Source organism: Neomonachus schauinslandi, chromosome 5 (assembly GCF_002201575.2).
Source record: "Neomonachus schauinslandi chromosome 5, ASM220157v2, whole genome shotgun sequence".
Classification (NCBI taxonomy): domain Eukaryota; kingdom Metazoa; phylum Chordata; class Mammalia; order Carnivora; family Phocidae; genus Neomonachus; species Neomonachus schauinslandi.
The window spans coordinates 175,953,632-175,965,060 of NC_058407.1; the positions used below are offsets into that span (position 1 = coordinate 175,953,632).

Below are 11,429 nucleotides of genomic sequence, written 5' to 3' on the forward strand. Positions count from 1 at the left end.
TCCCGGGTGTGGGTGAGTGGGTAAGGCGGGGGCTCCCGGGGGTTGGGGGGGCGGGGGTCCGGGGTTCCCGGGTGTGGGTGAGTGGGTAAGGCGGGGGCTCCCCGGGGTTGGGGGGGCGGGGGTCCGGGGTTCCTGGGTGTGGGTGAGTGGGGAAGGCGGTGGCGCCCAGGTGTTGGGAGTGGCGGGGGGTCCGGGGCTCCTGGGTGTGGGTGAGTGGGTAAGGCGAGGGCTCCCGGGGGTTGGGGGGGCGGGGGTCCGGGGTTCCCGGGTGTGGGTGAGTGGGTAAGGCGGGGGCTCCCGGGGGTTGGGGGGGCGGGGGTCCGGGGTTCCTGGGTGTGGGTGAGTGGGGAAGGCGGGGGCGCCCAGGTGTTGGGAGTGGCGGGGGGTCCGGGGCTCCTGGGTGTGGGTGAGTGGGTAAGGCGAGGGCTCCCGGGGGTTGCGGGGCGAGGGCTCCCGGGGGTTGGGGGGCGGGGGTCCGGGGCTCCCGGGTGTGGGTGAGGGGGGAAGGCGGGGGCTCCCGGGGGTTGTGGGGGCGGGGGTCCGGGGCTCCTGGGTGTGGGTGAGCGGGGAAGGCGGGGGCTCCCGGGTGTGGGTGAGTGGGGAAGGCGGGGGCTCCCAGAGGTTGGGGGCGGGGGCACCCAGGTGTTGGGTGAGTGGGGGAGGCGGGGGCTCCTGGGTGTGGGTGAGCTGGGGAGGCGGGGAGCCCGGGTGTAGGGGATCCGGGGCGCTGGGGTCGGGGGTGCCCGGGTGGGGGCGGGCAGCGACGACAGAGGTCCCCGGGTGCGCACGCGTCCGCACAGTCCCGCCGGCACCCCGGCACGCCGCTGACGTCGGGCGGAGGGGACGCCCCGAGACAGACCTGCTGCAGACTCGGGCCAGGTGCGGGGACGCGCAGGGCCGAGGAGGGGGCGGCGGCCGTTGGCGGCCCAGGCGGGGCCCGCGGCTCGGCCCGTACCCTCCGCCCCCGGCCCGCAGCTACCGCCCGCCGTGAGGGACGCCCTAGCCGCAGTCCTGTCTCCCCAGCCGACCTCGCTCCGGGTCCCCCCCACCCCTGCCCAGGAGCTCACCTGCCTCGCGCCACAGCCACCACGGACGGCGCCGCCGGTGCCGTCCCAGGCCTGGTCCGCGCCACCCAGACCGGATCCGGAGAGGAGCTCTTGCGGACGCCAGCCAATCATGGGCCGCGCCTGGGGGCGGGGCGGGAGCAACGCGGACTTCCACCAATCTGGAGCGCGCCACCTGAAGCCCCCTCGGCCAAGGAGAAGGCGGCCTGTCTAGGAGCCCGGCCAATCGCGAGCTGAGGCCGAGTCCCGAGGCGAGGTGGGCGGGGCTGCGAGGCGACGCGCCGGGCCGTACGGCGAGGGGGGACGTACGCTGCGGGGGCCGTACTGCGGAGGCGGGAGAGCGGCCGCGGGGGGAGGGGCCGCAGGGGGCGGGGGGCGTGAGGCCGCCGTGCCCGTACCGCTGCCCCCTCCCCGCGGGTCCCGCGCCCCAGGCCCTGCACGGCCGCTGGGGGCGGTGGGTCGCTGGGGGGCCCGCTGTAGGGCGGGCCAGGAGTCACTGCCGCCCCCTTTACAGGAGGGGAGACTGAGGCTCCGGCGGGCGGGACGGCCCCAGCGGGTCCTCGCCTCTCCGCTCGCAAGCGCACGCAACGGCCGCGTGTCTCGGGCAGCGGTGGCGCGTTCGCCGGGAGCGAGTTGTGGGGGTGGGGGGCTGCTGGATCGAGGGAGCGGGGAAGGAGCCGGGAGAAGTGCGCTGTCTTGTAGGGGGGCGCGCGCGCGTGCGGTAGCGGCCGGCCCAGGTGGCCGCACAGGTAAACGTTTGGTCCCTGGGGTGGGGGGGGGGGGGGCAAAACTATTCCTGGCAAAAACAACAAAAACAGGGAGGGACTTATTTAGGATTGAACAAGCAACGTCTTGCTCAGAGGATGCTCAGGATGCTCAGAGGAGAAGCAGTTGAGAGCAGGGATAAAGCTGTCCCCGGTGCGCGCACACAGTGCCGGGAGGAAACCCGCAGTCCTCTGGGTCTTGTCTCTGCCCCCCGGGGAAAGAGGCCGAAACCAGGGACGGGCCCACCGGTGCTAACTCCAGTGAGCACCTGAGCGAGGGGACGGGTTCCCCACCTGGAGTCCGTCCTGGGACCCACACCCACCCTTACTGGCTTCCACCTAGTTTGTGCTGGCTTCATCCGGACTCCCTGGCTGGAACTCGTCTGTCCCAGTGAATTGGTTTGCATGAGTCCATCTGCTACCATCGCGGTGCGGGCCCCTTCGGCAGTTAGCAGGTACTCTGAGAGCACGAGGCCACCCCTCAGGAGGAGGCCCGAGAAGGCGGAGACTTCTCTGTGGGCTCCGTTAGCGGACGACCGGGGCCCTGCTTGCCCATCTCCCCCACTTTGCCCCTCCTGCCCCCGGCTGTGGGTCAGCTCCTCCACAGGGCCTTCCCCACTCACCTGGCCCGTCCGCGACCCCTTCATTTCAAACCCAGCGCACTCCTGGACAGCTCCCTGGGTGCATTACCCTCCTTACTGGGGTTGCACTGATGAACGATCACATTCTCTGTCCCCACACTCCCGGGGCAGGGCTACGCAGGAACAGCACCTGCGCGAGCCTCACAGAGTGGTCTGGGAATGCGGTAAGCAGCTTGGAGGAAGAGGAGCAGAGGCAGGGCTAGGGTGTGGGAGGCCTGCAAATGCAAATGTGGCAGGCAGGGAAGACTGCTGCGGTGGTGACAGAGGAGGCCCGGAGCGAGTGAACCAGCAACGTTCTGGGCAGAGAGAACAGCACATGCCAGCGCCCTGAGGAGGGAGTTAAAGACTTTGAGGCCTTCAGTCACTGGTCAAGGAAGCAGAGTATGTGTGGACACTGGCTTCTAGATGGGAAGAAAAGGATTCTTCAAGTGACAGTGTGAAGTCACAAGGGAACGTGACGTCGTAGACTTAAATTATGGAAGAGACACGTCCAAGAACAAAGCTAGTTCTGGGAAAAGAAACAGGCGCCTGGGTGGCTCAGTTGGTTTGGACCAACTTGGTTTCAGCTCAGGTCGTGATCTCAGGGTCATGGGATCCACTCACCGGGGAGTCTGCTTGTCTCTCTCCCTCCCCCTCTGCTCCTCCCCACCCCTGCTCTGCTTCTCTCAAACAAATAAAAATCTTTAAAAAAAAAAAAAAAAGGGAAAGAAACAGCACCTTACAGTGTACATAAATGCAGAGGCTGGAACATGAAATGCACTCAGGAAATGACAAGTCTTTAACTGAAAACCGTATATGCACAGCACAGAAAAATGATGCCAGCGATTCTATCCAAGTAGGGGCATCATAAATTGCTCTTCTTGTCCTATTCGATGTTACTGTATTTTGCACAATGAACTCAAAGTTTTAGAAATTTTAAAAGTTTCTAAATGTTAAACTACAAAAAAGAACTGCAACATGCATCTTGATTCCACTATCCCGAATTAACTATTAATATTTTGTCATATTCTCTTTTTGAAGTTTCATTTTTAAAGAAATAAAACTGCTAGATGACTGGAAAGCTAAATGAAAAGGAATGCTACAGTGTCTAAAGGAGATGATAAGGAGAGCTTGTTTCCCAGCAGCGCAGAAGGATTTCTTAAACAAAACCTCAGAAGTACATGGATGGATCTGATTATGTCAAAATGAAAGGTGTCTGGGGCGCCTGGGTGGTGCAATCAGTTAAGCGTCCAACTCTTGGTTTCAGCTCAGGTCATGATCTCAGGGTCATGAGATTGAGCCCTACATCGGGCTCCACGCTCAGTGTAGGGTCTGCTTGAGATTCTCTCCCTCATGTTGTCTCTCTCTCTCTCTAAAATAAATAAATATAATCTTAAAAAAAAAAAAAGAAAAATGTTCCATAAAAGACACCATGACAAGCCAGCAGCCACTGACTGGTCAGAAGACATTTGCCATGTTTAAAACAGACAAGGAGCTACTGCTTAGAGGGTACGAGGAGCTCCTGGAGATCATCGAGAGGAAGACAGGAACACAGTAGAGAAGTGGGCAAAGGGTGTGAACAGGCAATCCACTGGTAAGAACCCTACATGCACGACAAGAGTAGAAGAGATGCTTGATGGGGTGCCAACCTGGTGCACCAGTGTGCAACTCTTCATGTCGGGGTTGTGAGTCTGAGCCCCACGCTGGGCGTAGAGATGACTTAAAAATTTTAAAAATCTTAAAATTCTTTAAAAGTTAAAAAGAGATGCTTGAGCTCATTTATGATCAGAGAATTCCTTACCGCTGCACCTCTGTCTAGTCAGCAGCAGAGAGTGGATAACGCCAAGTGCTGGTGGGCAGGTGGAGGGCACTGGGATGCTCGTGCCCAAGACCCCGACAACCCGCCCCCAGGCCCACGGGAAGGGAACTTGAGCAGGGCCTTCCTTCCGAGGTGCCCATCCCCACACTCTGCGGTGGGCAAACAGGGGCACTCCACTGGTCCTGCAAACCTGGACACCCTGGCAGGCGGGGTCCCAGGCAACAAGCTGGATTGTCCCAGGCCAACTGGGCAGATGGCATGCTGGTTACTTGTATGCGTCAACTGGTGGAGAGAATCCCTTTCTCCTCCACCATGTGTTCTCTCCAGGCCCACAGTGAATTGGGCGAGCCCCACCCACACTGGAGAGTGCCATCTGCCTGACTCCAGCTACTGAATCAAATGTTTATCTCACCCGGAAACACCCTCACAGACACGACCAGAATAATCTTTGAACCTATATTTGGGCTCCCCGTGGCCAGTCCAGGTCTTCTCCTGCCTTTGGACTCAGACTCAGACTGGAGCTTACACCATTGGCCCTCCTGGGTCTCCACTGCAGGATGTTTCAGCCTCCATAATCCTGTGAGCCAATTTCATATATATATATATATATCTCTTCCATGTGTATGCACCTCCCCTGCGTGTGTTCTTCCACTGGTTCTGTTTCTCTGGAGAACACAGACTTGCACAGCATAACACCATTTAGGTGAGTGAAAACACACCCAAAGAGGGCTGGTGTGTAATAAGGACACTTACAGCAAGAAAGAGAGACGCCAACCATAAAATGGGTGCCTGTGGGGAAGGGGACGGCAGTGGAGTAGGGAATGATACGGAGAATAAATGGGGAAAATAAGGAGGGATCAACAATGACAGTGAGCCACGGAGGAGGGCTGAATTACCTCCCCCTTCCACCCTGGACAAGAGAGGGGGGAGCATTACACAGATAGATGGTAGTTAAATAGGTAAAGAGAAGGATAGATGATTGATAGATGATACATAAACCTAAAGCTCCCTGGTCGCCTTCTCAGCCCTCAACGTCTTCTCTCAACAGGGAGGCTCGTGGACAGATTCGCAGCAGCTCTACTCCCACACACAAGCAGGTTCCCACAAGGATCACGCCCTGCCACTGGGTGTCAGGTGCGCGTGGACCACCGGTGCATGGCAGCTCTGCTCAGCGTGGCCCTGCTCCCCACATTAGGCTTTGAGATAGAGCCCCTTGGTACCAAGGGCTCTACTCCATTCCTTATGTTGGATGTATCATACTCCACAATAAGAACAGAGCAAATCTGACCCAACCATTCTTGTACTGATGGGTGTTCAAGCCCTTCCTGGGTCTCACTATTGTGAACACCACCTGTGGGCGTGTCTTCTACCCAGAAATAGGGCCTCTCAATGCAGAGACAACATGTCACCAGTTATAGATAGACCAAAATTATCTTTATAATAAATGTTCTATAAAGAATTATTATTTTATAATATATATAAAGCATTTATTAAAATGTTACTAAATACACAGGCACCTGGCTGGCTCAGTCAGTGAAGCATCTGCCTTCGGCTCAGGTCATGATCCCAGGGTCCTGGGATCGAGCCCCACGTCGGGCTCCCTGCTCAGCGGGGAGCTGGCTTCTCCCTCTGCCTCTGCCACTCCCCCTGCTTGTGCTCTCTCACTTGCTCTCTGTCAAATAAATCTTTTTAAAAAGTTAGTAAATATAGGTTATGATTACAAACAGTACATTTATATATCATGTAGATATCTATATGTATCATAGAGATAAATAAGGTGGGTTCAATATGTTTGTATATATATGAATAAGTACAACTATATTTATTTACAACTACATAAATTCCAAAGAGTTAATGAAGAAAAACACACCAGATTTCAGTCAAGGCAGAGAAGCAACATAAGCAAACGTTCTCTGCTACTTTCCCATGTTTTGGAACTAAAAATAATTTTTCTTTTTTTTTTTAAGATTTTATTTATTTTTTTGACAGAGAGACACAGTGAGAGAGGGAACACGAGCAGGGGGAGTGGGAGAGGGAGAAGCAGTCTTCCCGCGGAGTAGGGAGCCTGAGGCGGGGCTCGATCCCAGGACCCTGGGACCACGACCTGAGCCGAAGGCAGATGCTTAACGACTAGCCACCCAAGCTCCCCGACCCTTTTTTTTTTTAAAAAAAAGATTTTATTTATGCATTAGAGAGAGACACAGCGAGAGAGGGAACACAAGCAGGGGGAGCGGGAGAGGGAGAAGCAGGCTTCCCGCGGAGCAGGGAGCCCGACGCGGGGCTCGATCCCAGGACCCCGGGATCATGCCCTGAGCTGAAGTCTGCTTAATGACTTAACGACTGAGCCACCCAAGCTCCCCGACCCTTTTTTTTTTAAAAAAAAGATTTTATTTATGCATTAGAGAGAGACACAGTGAGAGAGGGAACACAAGCAGGGGGAGAGGGAGAGGAAGAAGCAGGCTTCCCGCGGAGCAGGGAGCCCGATGTGGGGCTCGATCCCAGGACCCTGGGACCACGACCTGAGCTGAAGGCAGACGCTTAACGACGGAGCCACCCAAGCTCCCCGATCCTTTTTTTTTTTTTTTAAAGATTTTATTTATGCATTAGAGAGAGACACAGCAAGAGAGGGAACACAAGCAGGGGGAGTGGGAGAGGGAGAAGCAGGCTCCCCGCGGAGAAGGGAGCCCGAGGCGGGGCTCGATCCCAGGACCCTGGGACCACGACCTGAGCCGAAGGCAGACGCTTAACGACGGAGCCACACAGGCGCCCCTAAAAATAATTTTTCAACATAACTTCACGTCACTTAAATAAACAGCAAAGAGATTCCACTTTGCAGTGTCTTAACCCATGGATGTGGAATAAAATAATGACAGGTATTAAGGACGGCAGATTGTAAGTGGTTTTCTTCCCCGAGGGGTAGGTGGGGGGAGTGTGGGTTGGGGGCCAGCAGCTCTGGCCTCACACCCACCCTCAGTCAGCCAACTGGAGCTGTGTGACACAGACCCGTCCTCAGCCTCCACTATAGACAGGATTGATATGTCTGCCTGCAGGGCCTCTGGAAGCATGGAGGCAGTGTGTTTGCAGCGCCTGGCCCTCTGGAAGCGGTCAATAAGTGACGTCCGTCACACAGGGATGCTGGTGGGAAATGCTGCCCTACCGCTATGCCCCGGAACAGAGGCGGTCTGAGGCCAAAGCCCACTGGCGTCTGGGACAGGCAGGGGGCCCGGGACCGCCATCGTGGGCTTGCAGGCAGGTGGGTCGCACACCTCCGAAACCCCAGCGCTCTGTGGGCCCAAGGCACCACCTTGCACTCCTGCAGACCAGGCCAAGGGACACTCACGACTGTCACGTGTCACGTGCGTCAGGGGCATGGCTCATGTGGGGGCCAACGTCCCTGTGCTCTGCACCCAGAGCCCACTGCCTGGGTTTCTCACTTGAGATGGTGGACATCCCGGTACCAGGACCTTGCCCCTGGGAGTGCTGGTCCTCTCATGCTGGAGGCACGGCCTGTAAGGCCTCCATCCAAGGAGGAACAGGAGGAGCACGTGAGGGAGGGACAAGGACAGGCGGGCAGCAAACAGCCTGTCCCTGAGATCTGTCTTCCCACTGCTGCTGGTCAGTATGGTTTCACAGCCAGGGAAACTGAGGCAGAAGCTGCACCAGCAGCCTGGCTAGAGTGGAAAGAGGAGGCAGGTGGTCTGCTCGTGGTCTTGAGAGCAGGGAAGCAGATGGAGGGCAGCAAACACCTGTTTTGCTACGTTGCCAGAGGGAAGAGTCCTTTCTTCTCCGTGAACTCATACCTTCAGCTGTAAACAGAACCTGACTCCTGGGAGAGGAGTAAGTAAGACGGGGTCAGAAACCCAAGCCCAAGCTTTGTGCATCTAGATGATGGGGCCAACGTGAGATCAGAAGGCAGGGCTGGCGGAGAAGCCGGTGAAGGAAAATTACCAGGAGCAGTGCCTCGGGGGAAACAATTTCACTTCTCCTGGTGCTCGTTCCACTGCTGCCTACCTCTGGCTCCTCCTGGGGCTGGGGGCTGAGGGGTGGCATCCGAGAAGGGAATGCTGGTCTCTGCCACCTGTGCTTGCGCCCTGTGGCTGGCATCGGTGGCTCCCCGGCCCGGGTGTGGTTTCGCACGCACGACAGACGTCGGGATTCCTAGAAGGAACCAGACAGACAGCGGTGGCCGTCCCTGCTCTGGCCCGCCATCCCAAATTCTGGAATTCAAAGATCCATATCGGGATGCGCTCACTCTCAACATGGGCTTCTATCTGCTTTATTCACCCTGCACCTCTGGTTCACAGAAGCCAGTGGTTGGTGGCAGCCTCATCTGGATCATGCTCCTCTTCAACACCCTTCCCCTGGCTCTCTGGCTCCGCCTCAGCTTCTTCTCGGGTCCTTCCTCATCCCTCTGACCCCTGGATGCTGAGGAGTTCGGGGCTCATCCTTGGATGTCCTATTTCTATCCAACGCTCATTCCTTTCAACATGTCATAAGCTGATGATGCCAAGATTCACGCCTCTAGATGGGAACCTCTGAATTCTGGATGCAGATGTTCTGTTACCTTTACTCCACCTCTCCTCAGTTCCTCCCTACCTTTCAAACAGACGTCCCTGACCGTGGCCACGCCCCTGACATGAGCCACCACCAGCCTTTGCTCAGATGACCACAGGGGCCCCCCAGCTGGTCTCCCTGCGCCCATCCTTAGCTGTCAACACTTCTCCATCCTGTGACCTCTCCATTCACAGTCACCGTGGCTCTCAGGTCACTCAGGGTAAAAGCCCAAGTCCGTATCCTGGTCTTGAGCAACACCCCACCCCCCACGTTCACAGCAGCCAAGAGGAGGAAGCGTGTCTACTGCAGATGATGGATAAACACGAGGTGGCCCATCCACATGGTGGGATGTCCCACAGCCTTACAAAAGTAAGGAGACTCTGATGCCCACTGCCACAGGGATGAGTCTGGAGGACACCGTGCTCCGTGAGATAAGCCAGACACAAGACGACAAACGGTGTGTTTGGTCCACTTCCGTAAGGGCCCGGAGTTATCAGACTCACCGACAGTAGGCCGTGGGACCGGGGCTGGCCAAGCGGGGCTGGCCGAGCGGGAGCTTAATGGGGACAGTTTGTCTTGCGAGAATGCAAGAGCTCCGGACACGGCTGGCGGTGGGGGCCGAGCAACAGTGTGAATGTGCTCCACCCAGCGACTACCCACTTAAACATGGTTGAGACGCTAAGTTGTGTACTATGTGTGTTTTAGCACAATTCTGTGGGCCGTCTGGAAAGCAGCCTTCCCCAGGTTCTTCCCGTGGATGCAATTCTCCCGCTGATTGTGAAACCACCTGCCTGGGAACTCCAACCCCTTCGGAGGAGAAAGGGCAGCCTGAACACGGTGACCTGGGAGCCAGACGGGAGAGAGGGAGGCTGCCCTCTGACCGGGGCGGAGACCACCCCTGCGAGGAGTCCTCTCTCAGTTTTTATTATTCTTCCACTTCACAGGCAAGCTGTGCTGTAGGAGACAAATGAAAAAAAAAAAAACACAAAAACACCCCAGTATGGGGGGACCTAATATCACTTTAAAACATCACTGCAGCAAGCCATAAAAAAGAACCACCTTTCATGCTTTAGAGCATCATCTGACATACGTCTCTCCTTTCTTAAACAAAACTGGAATTGTACTGTATGTCTTCTTTCGTGAGCACCCCTATCGCTGCCTGGATGAATTCTCCTCATTGCATTTCCTTATGGCTGGAGATGTCCCACCGTGAATGAACGCCACCTGAACACCCACCTCTGCTCTCTGGCCCAACTATTTCCTTCAATAAATTACTGTAAGTGAGGTCCCTGGGTCAAAGACAAGAGATATTTTGATGGCTTCTGTTCCCTAGAAGCGTCGTGAGCAGAGAAAATGACCTCCTCCTGCAGAGCACTGAGCCGGGCAGAGTCGCTCAGGCCGAGGGGCCTCCTCACGCTCTAGGCTCTCTGAGGGGAGGGATGTTTGCTACCAAGTAATTAGCAAAGTATTTTTTTTTTACTAAACTTTAAAATTCCAATTCCAATTAGTACACATACAGTGTAACATTAGTCTCAGGTGTTCAATAGAGTGAGTCATCACTTCCATACAACACCCCGGGTTCATCACAATAAGTGCACTCCTAGTCCCCACCCCATTTCCCCCCTCCCCCACCCCTCCCCTCTGCTGACCATCAGTGTGTTTGTTCTCTATGGCTGAGAGTCTGGTTCTCCGGGAGCCTGGGTGGCTCAGTCGGTTAAGTGTCTGCCTTTGATAGGTCATGATTCTGGGGTCCTGGGATAGAGCTCCAAGTGGGGCTCCCCGCTAAGTGGGGAGTCTGCCTCACCCTCTCCCTCTGCCCCTCCTGCCACCTGTGCTCTCTCTCTCAAATAAATAAATAGTCTGTTTCTTGGTTTGTCTCTTTTTTTCTTTGTTTTGTTTCTTAAATTCCACATAGGAGTGAAAACATATGGTATTTGTCTTTCTCTGACTGACTTATTTCGATTAGCATTATACCCTCTAGCTCCATCCATGTCATTGAAAATGGCAAGATCTCATTCTTTTTTATGGTTGAGTAATATTCCATTGTGTGTGTGTATACACACACACACACACACACACACACACCCCGCATCTTCTTTATCCATTCATCAATCAATGGACACTTGGGCTGCTTCCATAACTTGGGTATTATAGATAATGCTATTAACATGGCGTGCCTATATCCCTTTGAATTAGTGTTTTTGTGTATATACATATTTTTTTTTCTTGTAAATATCCAGTAGTGCAATTACTGGAGTATAAGGTAGCTCTACTTTTATCTTTTTTTTTTTTTTTTTATAAATTTTATTTTTTTATATTTTTTATTTTTATTTATTTATTTGAGAGAGAGAGAATGAGAGAGAGAGAACACCTGAGAGGGGATAGGGTCAGAGGACGAAGCAGATTCCCTGCCGAGCAGGAAGCCTGATGCGGGACTCGATCCAGGGACTCCAGGATCATGACCTGAGCTGAAGGCAGTCGCTTAACCAACTGAGCCACCCAGGCGCCCCTCTACTTTTATCTTTCTGAGGAACCTCCATACTGTTTCCAGAGTGGCTGCACCAGTTTGCATTCCCAGCAACAGTGCATGGGGGTTCCTTTTTCTCTG

General features: G+C 55.3%; 1 protein-coding gene across 3 annotated transcripts in view; it reads right to left on the bottom strand.

Annotated features, from left to right (window-relative positions):
- The window catches only part of SUN1 (Sad1 and UNC84 domain containing 1), a 52,455-nt gene extending 51,306 nt beyond the window's left edge, over positions 1 to 1,149 (bottom strand). For all 3 annotated transcript variants that reach the window (XM_021680265.1, XM_044915744.1, XM_021680263.1), the window contains exon 1: positions 1,068 to 1,149. The gene's annotated coding sequence lies outside the window, so the exon portion shown is untranslated. The remainder of the gene's footprint in view (positions 1 to 1,067) is intronic.
- Between the last annotated feature and the right edge of the window lie 10,280 nt (positions 1,150 to 11,429).